Source organism: Myotis nattereri (genome assembly GCF_964212035.1).
Source record: "Myotis nattereri genome assembly, chromosome: 12".
Lineage (NCBI taxonomy): Eukaryota > Metazoa > Chordata > Mammalia > Chiroptera > Vespertilionidae > Myotis > Myotis nattereri.
Window position 1 is genome coordinate 57344996 of NC_138087.1, and position 12684 is coordinate 57357679.

A 12684-nucleotide genomic window follows, 5' to 3' on the forward strand; every position below is an offset into this window, starting at 1 on the left:
TTTTGAGGCAGCAAATTATATAATTGGATGTATCATTATGACATTTTTCACTGTCAGAAAACAGAAAACCAGCATTAACTCTTCATAGACACAGCGCGAGCCTCACAAACACATACTCGCCTCCTGCTGCTTACGTTCATTTTATTACTGGGATAGGTACAATTGTCTACATTTTTGTTCTCGCCAGATCTGTTCGGATAAGAAGTATATGAACTAATTATTGTTTTGGAAAGAACACTGTGACTTCTGTGTGCTGAATGGACTGTGGTGGCAACGCTGGCGGTGAATGGACCAGCTAGTGAAGTACTGTGGGGATTTAGCTGAGAAGGGCTGATGTCCTGGGCTGTGGCTGAGGCAGGGAGATGGTGAGAATTTAGGAGGAGCCCTGCTGAGAGGCCTCAGTTGTGAGAGTGATTCCTGGGATTTTGGGCCTGGCCACTTGCCTGGATGGTGGTCCTATTTTCCTGGTATGGGAATGACTCTATAAGTCACAAGTCATTTTTGGTTGTTGGTTTTCTTCATTATTGTATCCCCAGGATCTAGAAGAGTACCTGTCCCTTTGTAGGTGCTCAATAAATATGTGTTGAATAATTGAAAAAGCAGTAGTTGGATCAGGTTATAGTTGAGATGCCTAATGAACATACTCATGTTCTTGCCACGGATGACTGGACAGAGACAGCAAAAACTCACTTCTCTGGCAAAGCGGCAAATTCCTCCCTCCTCCTAGTGGTCCCCATGAGGCAGGGCCACCAGAAGCTCCTGGCTTACATTATTTAGCTCAGCTGAGCAGAGCAATGAGAAGGCTTCTCTCTCCTCCTCCTGCTTCACTGGCTTTAAGTCTCAGCTGATGGGCCCAGCTTTTATCAGTTCCTCATTCAGTCTCCCAGGCTGGGGGATGGGGTTCTACAATTGGTCAGACTGAGGACCTGCATCATCTTTGTGGCCAGAGGTCAGGAATCTGTGATTGGCAGCCCTTCCCCCTCCTTCCCACCAATCAACTCCTATAGAAGGGGAGGAGCAGATCTCTAAAGGAAGAAGGTAAGGGGCCGTCCAGTTAAGAAAGGAAGAAGGAGGAGTTGGACAGGCAAACAAAACATTCCTTTTAGGAGAAGTCAGATTTAATGCCAGGAATCAAACAAGGGTTGTGCATTCAGAGGTTGGTTTTGTTTTCTCTTCTAACCTAAACAAGAAACGAACTTCGTGGGCAGGAGTTGTAATGAGGAAGTGATCACACCGCCTTCCTCTGTGGGGAAATGTACTAAAGGGGAAGTGTGAGAGTAGGCACACCACCCCCCCCACCACCACCCCATCCCCATCCCCACCCCCCCACCGCCCCACCCCTCACTCCCCGCCCCAAACACACCCCCCCACTGCCAGCCTGTAGGGGGCTCGGGAAGAAGTAAGCCTCTCAGGGGATGAGTCAGTGCCCTGTGGCACACCTCCCTCAGCCCTGCTCTGTCCAATTCTCCAAAGCCAAATAAATAGGAAGTGTGGCAGACGGGGCTCTTTTTAGCAGCAGTACACTTGGGTTTGTTTTCATGGGCATGAGTCCGCGGGAAAGCAATTATTTTCTCTTGTCTCTTTGCTGCATCAGAGAAATGGAGCCACTTAAAAAAAAGAATTCAAAGAAACAATTATGCAGCTTACAAAATGGAATCACAGAGTGACTGCCAACTTGACTGTGCTATTATGTCATGACTGGTTCTTTTTAAATATAAAAATGGTATATTTAAGGTGTACACATGTTTTGATATACATAGCGAAATGATTACTGCAGTCAATCTAATTTAACATCATCTCTACATAATTGGCATTTGTGTGTGTGTGTGTGTGTGTGTGTGTGTGTGTGTGTGTGTGTGTGGTAAGAGCACCTGAGATATACTCTCTTAGCAAATTTCCAGTATACAGTATTATTAACCACTAGAGGCCCGGTGCATGACATTCGTGTACTGGTGGGGGGGGGACGGGGGGGGTCACTCAGCCTGGCCTGCATCCTTTTGCAGTCTGGAAGCCCTCAGGGAATGTCTGACTGATGGCTTAGGCCCCCTTCCCAGTCAGACATCCTTAGCACTGCCGCAGAGGCAGGAGAGGCTCCCACCGCCACCACTGCTGCACTCACCAGCCATCAGCCTGGCTTGTGGCTGAGCGGTGCTCCCCCTGTGGGAGCACACTGACCACCAGGGGGCAACTCCTGCATTAAGCGTCTGCCCCCTGATGGTCAGTGTGCAACTTAGCAACTGTTCATTCCACCGTTCAGCCGATTTGCATATTACCCTTTTATTATATGTTAGTCACCATGCTATACATTAGATCTCTAGAACTATTCATGCTACATAACTGCAACTTTGTACCCTTGACCAGCATGTCCCCATTTTCTCTGCCCTGGTAACCATCATTCTACCCTGTGATTTTTATGAATTCAACTTCTTTAGATTCCCAATATGAATGAGATCACACAGTATTTTTCTTTCTGTTTGGCTTTTTCCACTTAGCATAATGTTCTTCAAGTTCATCCGTGTTATTGCAAATTGCAGGATTGCCTTCTTTTTTAAGACTGAATATTCCATTGTGTAATCATAATTTCTTTATCCATTCATCCGTCAACAGACACTTAGGTTGTTTCCCTGCCTTGGCTATTGTGAATAATGCTGAAGTAAATATGGGAGCGCAGCTCTCTCTTGAAGGTACTGATTTCATTTATTTTGGATATAGACCCATTATTTTGGGTCATATGGTAGTTCTGTTTTTAATTTTTAAAGAACCTCCATACTATTTTCCACAATGACTGTACCAATTTACATTCCCACCAACAGTGTGCAAGGCTTCCCTTTTCTTTACATCCTTTAATACTAGTTGTCTTTTTTATAATAACCATTCTAATAGGGATAAGGCGATATCTCATTGTGGTTTTTAATTTGCATTTCCTTGATGATTGGTATGTTTAACATCTTTTCATGTACCTGTTGTCCATTTCTATATCTTCTTTGGAAAAAGAGCTATTCAGCTCCTTTGCTCATTTTAAAATTTGGGTTTTAAAGGGGTAGGGGAGGCTGGTAGGGACATTTTCACACTTTTTAATGGCCCCAGGAGAGGACTCTGGTGTCATGGTGGTCAGCTCTCATGCTTTTTCTTTTCTTTTCTTTTCTTTTCTTTGCTATTGAGTTGTTTGAGTTCCTTATATATTGTGGATATTAACCGGTTATCAGATATGTGGTTTGCAAATATTTTCTCCTATTCTGTAGGTTGCATTTTCATTTTGTTGGCTGTGCAGATGTTTTTTTAGTTTGATTCTGTCCCACTTGTTTATTTTTGCTTTGTTGTCTGGTTTCCTACCCACCCCCACCCCCTCCAAAAAAAATCATTGCCAAGAGCAATTTGTCAAAACTTGTTCTGATCAGATAGTTTATATTAAAACCTTAGCATGCCAGAATCAGAAGGGATCTTAGAGATCATAGCCAACCTTCTCATATTACCAAGGAGGAAATCAAGGCCCAGAGAGGGGAAGGGAGTTGTTCGAAGGACCCAAAGAGTTAGAGGCCGAGTGAAGTCTAACACTGAGGTCTTCTGATTGTTGCACAAGGATCTTTCCATTAAGTCACTCAAGGATGCTTAACAAAGTAAATAATGGAGTGTCTGCTACAGGTTTACGTCTAAATGTCCTTGCAAGTAGTTGATGTGAAATTTCAACCCGCTGCTGCACATGAAATTGCTAAATGAATTCGATTCTTTCATGCCAAAAGTATCTCTGCAAAAATGAGACTTTGTCCTGGTTTCAACACATTTGAATTCAGCCCTCAGGGACGTGATCTTCCCTCCCAATGGCAGTATCTGAATTTCTGTGGTGTGAAGGCTGTCTTCCTGAATGGACTGCTGGACTGTGTCTTTATCATCTCTGGTACCTCTGGGTTTCCCCCTTTGGCTGGTAGGCTGTGCTGCTCAAGACTGGTCCCTGTCGGCCTGTCCCTCACTTCACAGTGAGGCTGTGTGGCTCAATTGCTCCATCAGATGCACCTGCCTCTGTGCCCTGCCACCTGATCCGCCTGGATACAGCAGTGGTTCCCTTGCCCTTTGGCCCCAAATTAGGTGAGGCCACCTGGCTGAATGGGAGGAAGGGAGAAGAGTGAGGGCAGGGTACCTATCCCTGTCTGTGGGATCTCCAAGGGCTGGCTACATCCCTCCTGTCAATCAGCTCCCTTCACAGAACTCTCTCTCCCTGTAGTTCAGGCCTGGGTTGGTAACAGCATGAGCCCTATGGGATTCTGCATTCTCTCTTGTGGTATCTCCAGACCCTGCATCCCTTTAAAAATAATCACTTCACAAAAGGCTCTTCAAATTACTCTACTTCGGCGTTCAGCTGGGACTCTGATGAACTACTTGGCTCCAACCTGTCTCAATCTGTCCTCAGCTCAGAGACATACTCTCTCCCAGAGAGACAATATTTAGAGCCGAATTAAGTTCAGAAGCCAGTTTAGGTAGAGAGTCCTTTAACGTGGACTCCTAAGCCCTAACAGCGAATTCTCAACTAATTCCTGAGACTAAACCTCCAAGACCTTAAGGTGGGACTGGTCACGTGGAGAATGATAAGGAGCCAGAAGTCAGGAACTTGAGCAAGGAGCCTGCAGAACGGGGCTGGCTGCCTGGGCTGGGGTCCGGTGTCCCACAGGGAATGGCGATCCTGAAGGAGAACCTACTCTGGCAGCATCAGAAGCCAGAGTGCCCCTGTGCTTCTGAGGCCACTTAGGCCCGAACACGAGGGAGGTGCAGCTGAAAGGGCGAGTCGTCGCGGGGCCTGACCACGCTGCTGGCGGCCTTGGGCACCGACTCCCCCAGCCCAAGGCGGGAGTCGCGGGAGCCTGGCGCAGGCTGCCACCCGCCCGCCGCCCCCTGTGCAGCAGCAGCAGCAGCAGCAGCAGGGCGGGGTGTGTCCCCTTGCCCGAGGAGATGGAGGAGGAGGCGATCGCCGGCGCCCCCAGGAACGAGATGGAAGACATGGACTTCCTGTCTGGGCTGGAACTGGTCGATCTGCTGGACCCCCAGCAACCGGACCGGCCCCTGGAGCCTGGGCTCAGCTCGCCCTGGGGGGGGCGGGGGCTAGAACTGCACCCTGCATCTTGCCCTGGGTCCTCCATTTTTGGAGCGGCCACCATGTGCTCAGGAGAGTGCCTTCTTCCCGGAAGCCCAGGCCCCTGCTGGCCACGCCCAGGATTTCTTTAAACTAACCAATAACAACAAGGGACGTGCGCACCAGAGAGATGACCACATCCTGTGTAACAAGACCCGACTCGCGCCTGGCCAATCGGCGGGGCCCACAGTCCCCTCCCCTGCCCTTACTATAAAACCCACAATCCCATCAGGCCTCGCTCTCTCTCGGCCACTGGGCTTACCGTTGTTGCATCAGTAAGTGTGGTTGGGGAGCCAAACTAGTTCGAAATGAAGGACTCTTTGCTTTTGCATCGGACTGACGGGCTCCCTGGGGGTCCTGGGAACCTTGAAATCTGGGCACAACACAGCCCCTGCCCAGAGCCTGTTACTCTCCTCTCCGCTCTAACGACCCTCCCACCCCCACCAATAGCCCGTTAGTTCAGGGTCCTCCTCCCCACCCCCCATTCTGACAATCACAAGCCATTCAGTAGTTGCCGGTGTCGTCTTTATTTCTTTCCTTCCTTGTGCTAGACACAAAATATGTCAGACTGAGAATAATTTACAGTCGCTTGCAACCTGCTTCCTTCAGACTGCCACTTGAGCGCAAAACTATGTGGGACAGCAGTTTCACAGGAGAAATAGACAGTTGCAAAGATAACCAAAATGATAACAATATCTCACATTTTTACAGTGTTTCACAGTTTATCAGACATTTTCTCATGCATTTCCTATCAAACGATTCTCACAGTAAGCCTATGCTATATGTGCGTGTTTATCTTTCTATCTGCCAGCTAAAATGTATTTGAAGAGCCTGGGGCTTCAAGAAAGAGAATGACTTACCCAAGGTCGTAAAACTAGCAAATAAGTTGCTTCTTTCCATGTCTTATGATCTCATGGTACAATATATTCATCGTAATTATGTCTGTCTTCCACTTGCGTCTGTGAGCTCATGAAGCACACAGTCCATGGCTTATTATATTTTTGTCATACATACCAATAGGTGTGTGTAGATGCATATATGTGCATCTTTAAGGTTTAATGAATAATGAAACAGCCATCTCACCACCCTTTAGATTAGGAAATAAAATGTTCCTGTAACTGTCTCTTCCCTGTAACTTTCTCTCTCTCCCCCTAACCACTATTCTGAATTTTGTCTTTATTATATGGCTGTAGCCTCAAAAACATATTATTTACTTGTGTATGTCATTTAACTTTATGTAAACAAACACATGGTCTATTTATCCTCACTCCTCCCACACACACCTTCCACAGACACAAACACTGTCCTGCACACAGTAGGAGCTTGGGCTAGCCTGGCCCTAGCATGACCAAAAAGCATCTGTCTGCTCACTGTGATTGATAAAGGGTTTAAAAAGTCTAGTTAGAGGTTGCAGTTGGGTTCTGGGTCTCCAAAACCACAGAGCAACACATCCCCGGGCACCCAGCTGGTTCCCATGCCCATGCTGACGCTCCAGGGGAGTCCTTAATAGCCACAAATCTGATCTATTCAGAGGCAAATCCTGAGGAGTGCTTTGCTGCTGGAAGCTGGAGTCCCACCTTGCAGCTCAAAAATCTCTTCTCTCAGGGCCTTCCTTCTAAGTCACAAGTGGCAAGCACCACCCCTATGTTCTTATTAGTAACGACCCTGTGCCCTCCATTAACCCAGTTCCACTTCCTTCTACATTTCTCTTTTAAATTCCTGGAGAATTTATGACATATTTTACCAACTATTTAAACAATGCAAGCAATTTATGCAGGCCTTAAGACTGGCATTTTTAAAACTGTGGGCCATGACCCAGAGTTTTGAAGTCGATCTAGTGAATTCAGTCCAGAATTTAAAAAAATTTAAATAGAATTGGGCTCTACCTGGTCAAGAAGCCAAGATTACAAAATATCAGAGTTTGGGGTAAATATCAGGAGCAAGGGGCAAATATTATTTTGTGAAAGTTTTGTTCCAGCTGTGTGTGTGTGTGTGTGTGTGTGTGTACTGGGTCACGGTGTAAAATGAATTTTCTACTATGGATCATGTTCCAAAAATGTTTGCAAGCAAGCCACTACTCAAGATCTATTCTCTCTGTCCCCTATGGTGGGATAAACTCGTGGTTTGGATGGGCCCTAGCAGTACCCATGATTGACCCAAATTAATTATCATAAATCCAACTCAGTTAACACTCTGATTGGTTCAGAAATGGGCAGTAATCCTTGGCCTAGCCAACCAGGACATATGGGGGGAATGTGACCCAATTAACCTAGAACTCTGTCTCTTAGAAAATTCAACCAAAACCTTTAATGGGTCTGCAAACTTTACAAATAAATGCTTTGGCGAACCCCAAGCTCACTTGCTCACTCCTATGAAACACAAAAAGACTATTCACTATCCCCCCCACCCCCACACAGACCAGAGTGTGCTGGGGAGGAAGAGGAAAAGACCAAAAAGAACAAACAAATAAGACACTGGGTAATTTCCAAATTACATCATCAATAACCTACTTATAAAAGTCATGGTTTTGCTGCCCTAAAGAGAGCTTTGTAGGTGACCACAGGTCCCTCTCAAGCTCTAGGTCCCCCAAGAAGTAGTTTACCTATTGGAAGACCTGGGCACTTAGGAGGCTGAATTCCTGGGGAAACAGGGATTTGGGAGTCCTCAGCATGCCTGTGGCAGGGGAAGCCAGGGGAGCATTTGAGGTTGTCCAGAAAGAGGTATGAATTGAGTCAGAGTGAGAAGATCTGGGACACACCCCAAGGAACGATAGTGCTTAGGGATGGACAGAGTGGTAAGAGGGAAGCCCAACACCACCTCACTTGCTCTGTTGCATTGTGGTCATACAAGCAGGAGCAGTGGGCCCTCCTGCTGTGTCTGGCAACCTGCCAAGCCCTGGTCTACATTCTCGCACCAGACTCTCAGGGCTTTGGGGTTAGAGATCTGGGTAGTGGGAGAAACGGAGGGAGAAGGCTAGCTGGGCATATGTGAGAAAGGACAGAGGGCCCTCAGTAGGATGGAAGAGGATGGAGTAGCATGAGTCTTCTTTTGAGAGATTTAAGTGTAGTCCTTGCTGCACCATTAAAAATTTTCTTTGCAATAAAAACTTTTAAGACTTTTTTTGGTTTTTGTTTGTTTTTTTTGCGGTAGGGGGGAGGCGGAGTAGTTAGACCACTGTTTGTTTTAATGAAACATTATAATAAGGAGGTTTGGAGATGGTCCAGCTATATTGGGATTGCAGTGCTAAGAGAGATAATTCATTGTATGCAGTCATCTCCCTCACTAAACTATGAGCAACTAGAAGAAAAAGGGCTGAGCTGAGACATAATGACTTACCCATGTTTGAAGAAGGGAAAAACAGTTGAGTGGGAAGGTCTCGTGCTATAGTTTCCCCTCCCTGGGCACCTGCCCTTGCCTACGCAACCCTGCCCATGAGAGCAAGGAGAGGGAAAGCAGTGCTTCCAGGGGACTGACTGGCTTTTCGTTGGAACTGAGAGCACCCACCTCAGAAATAATCTGGATTCATACCTAAATGGAACTCTCCTATGGAGTGTGGAGCAGAATCTTCCAGAAGCTGAGACACACAGATTCTATAAGTTTGGTAGACTTTCAGCATTTTTTTTCTTTACTTTTCCTTAGCTTCACAGTTAAATTTCTTTGAAAAGTACTATTTTACTGGAAATGGAAAAGGAGTTTGAGTTACATTCTGGGGCCCGAAGGAGGAGCTTAGCACTGTCCTCTGGGGAGCTGGGTGTGATGACTCAGGGGGCAGGTCTGTCCCCATCTGAGCAGTGCTCACCCAGGGCTCAGGTTCTCTGAAATCTCTCCTAAAAATGTGTCCTGACCTTTGCTTTTGATTCACATGAGGTGTTTCCCAGAACCAGACTCCTGCAGCTTCATGCTTCATCAGCTCAGCTCAGCTCAGCTCAGCAAATGGAGCTACGAACGCACTGAGATTGTTGAAGAAACAGCCCTGCCTTCCCTCTTTCTCAGAACTCCAAAGATGGCGGGGCTCTCGGCCTCTGCTTTCCCGGAAGCCCGATGTGACCTAGTTCCAATGAGCTCATGAGTGGAAAACAGCACTTGCCCTGGGTGTAATCAGCTCACAAAACCGCCCTCCCTGGTTCTCCTTCGTCCGGCAAGTCTAGTCCAGCTGACTGTTGGTGCTGACTGGGGACGTAGGGAACCTTGACCTTCTCGGTGGTCAAAGATCAGAGTGCATACGGAGAGGTAAAAAACACAAGAGATCAGGAGGGCCTTGAGGCCAGCTTGAAGAGGCTTGTTTATTGAACTGAAGTCCTGAGACAGGATGCTGAGTGCTGAGCCCTGGAAGCTGGTTCGTGGGAGGAGGGAGCCTCCGCTCACTGTTCTGCTCAGGGATGAAGGTAGAGGGCTGCAATCAACAGCTGTTGGTCTTTGTCCCTGCAGCGTCCCTTCTGGTAATGGGAACTTGGTGATAGTTCCTCTGGGAAATGACTCCTCCTCAACCACTGCGCCATATGGGTGTGGTGGGATTGCCAAACACAGTGCTCTATCCGTCCTCACCACAGGAGAACGCAGGTGACTAAGGGTTAGCTAGTCCCAGTGACCCAGGACCCTGGCTTCAACAAGTGATACAAAGCAGTGGTTCTCCACGTAAGGTGGTATTGCACCCCATACCCTTGTGCTTGAAATGGGGGGGAGGGGGCGGGTCAGCTGCAGTTTTGTTGTTGATATCACAATGATTGGGGAGCCCTTCTGGCAGTTAATGTCCAGGGGTCTCAACCATCAGCAATGCCCTGAACAATGCCCCATAGCATAGAATTGTCCTTCTCAAAAGGCCAGTGGCTTCTCGGTTGAGAAACCCTGACCCAAAGGATGGGCACCTGACCTCAATCAGAGTCTACCCCTAGGATTTTGTTTAAGAATGTCTGGCAGGAGAAGGCATTGGCCATCCCCTCTATCCCTAACATATGCAAGAAGATGTCTGAAGGAGAGAACAGGGTTACATAGAGAAAAGGATGAGGTGAAGAGAGATATGTAAGAGAGCTAATGACATCATCCTATTCTGTTATAACAGCCAATTTCCTTTCTTGCTTTCTTTTTCTTCCTTCCTTTCTTTCTTTTTTTAAAAATTTATCTTTGTTTTTGAAAATATTACAGATGTCCCCTTAGTTTATTTGCGTTTTCTTTCCCCTTTACCCACTCCATCCCAAACCAGCCCCTCCCAGACCTTCACCACTCTATTGTCTGTGTCCATACGTTATGCCCATAATGCACATAAGTTCCCCGATTAACCACTCCCCTCCCACCCCTGATCGCTACCTTCCCTCTGAAATTTGTCCGTCTGTTCCATGCTTCTATGTCTCTGGTTCTATTGTATTCACCAGCTTAGTTTGTTCATTAGATTCCACATATGAATGAGGTCATGTGGTACTTACCTTTCACCGAATGGCTTATTTTGCTTAGTATAATGCTCTCCAGGCCCATACATGCTGTTGCAAATGGTAAGAGTTCTTTCTTTTTTACAGCTGCATAGTGTTCCATCGTGTAGATGTACCACAACTTTTCTTCCTTTTTCCTTTTCTGCTTAAGCTCTTTTGAATTGGGTTCCTTTCTCTTATAACCCAAAAAATTCCAACCCCCCTGAGGCTTCCAGAAGCAATGTTCCTCCTCCCTGGCCGCCAACATAGGGGATCAGATTTAGAAAGCAGCTTTAATTCTCTCTCTACTCTTCCCAAACACCCTTCATATTTGCTATAAATAAGGAAACAGGTCCAGAGAAGGGCCACAGAGCAACATAGAGACCAGACTAGAAGTCAGGTCTCCTGCCTGGGAGCTCAGAATGAACAGCCTACTCTCAATTAATAAGATCAAATGTAAGTTCTTGGCCTTGAAGAGGGGGTGCAGTTATGTCCTTAATGTAACATTGGGCACGTAGGGGGATGCTGAGATACACAAAGGGGAGGTCCAGGTCCTCTGGGAACTTTCAAACTGGTTGGGGCCATCCTGGATCCTATTGATTTGGTTTAAGAAGTGGGATATGCCCTAGCCCCGTGGTCGGCAAACTGCGGCTCGCAAGCCACAGGCGGCTCTGTGGCTCTTCCTAAGCCTTAGGAATACCCTAATTAAGTTAATAACAATGTACCTACCTATATAGTTTAAGTTTAAAAAATTTGGCTCTCCAAAGAAATTCCCATCGTTGTACTGTTGATATTTGGCTCTGTTGACTAATGAGTTTGCCGACCACTGCCCTAGCCAATTTGGCTCAGTGGATGGAGCGTCAGCCTGCGGACTGAAGGGTCCCAGGTTTGATTCCGGTCAAGGGCATGTACCTTGGTTGCGGGCACATCCCCAGTAAGGGGTGTGGAGGAGGCAGCTAATCGATGTTTCTCTCTCATCAATGTTACTAACTCCCTATCCCTCTCCCTTCCTCTCTGTACAAAATCAATAAAATATATTTTTTTAAAAAGGGGAATATGCAGCCCAGCTGGCATGGCTCAATGGTTGAGGGTCGACCTATGAACCAGGAGGTCATGGTTCTATTCCTAGTCAGGGCACATACCCAGGTGGCAGGCTCCCCAGAGTGGGACATGCAGGAAGCAGCCAATCAATTGTTTCTCTTCATTGATGTTTCTATATCTCTCTCCTCTCCTTCCCTCTCCCTTCATCTCTGAAATCAATAAAAATATATTTTTTAAAAATAAAATAAAAAGCGGATATGCAGATGGAACTGGAACACAGGCAACCAAGCTAAGGGGCAGCGAATGCCAAGCCTGCTAAGGCTCATACTCCTTCTTCCTACCTCTAGTTCAGGTAATGTGATGGCGCTCTAGGATCTCCCATTTCCTCCGCAAAAGACCATTAGGAGACAGTCGGCATCTCTCTTTGGTCCAGAGAATTTTTAGAGGCTCCTTGTGGCCAAGACACTATAATTAAATGGAGATGGGCTCCTTTGCCCCTCCCCTATAGGTAGGGAAGGATTTATGCAAGGCTGGTGCTTGCCTGGTTTAGGTGGGTGGAGGCTGCACTGGGGGCAGTGGGGAGCCTGCTCGCTTTCCGCGCTAGCCTTGATCCAGAGCTGTTGGGGGACCTGATCCTCTGGAGCACCCGCTATCCACCCTGCCCGCCTCCACCCTCCCACTCTCCACCTTCACACCTGCTACACAGACAGACTGAAAGTCGCTGTCAGTTCTTCCTTGCAGTTTCCTGCAGTCTTAATCACTATCAATATCAAAGGGAATTCAAACAAAAGCTATTGGCAATACAATACAAGAGAAATTCAGCTTCTGGTGTTATCTCAACTTCTCCAACTGTGAGAAGATGCTCCCAGGCTGTCTCTCTCCCTCCCTCTTTCAAGCTGATTTTTCCAAATGCTTGGGTTGTTTAGGAAATTTTCAAAGCGTTTTTGAATATTTTCTTTTGTTTTGTTTTCATCTGAGCTTTTGTTAGGAATGTCCAACTTTAAACACATGAGGGACACAGGACTTATCCTCTCCTGTTTCTGCTTTGGAGGAATTTCCTCAGGTTTCTTAATTTATGGTCAGTTTTGTAAATGCCCCATGGATCCTGAAAAACAGAAC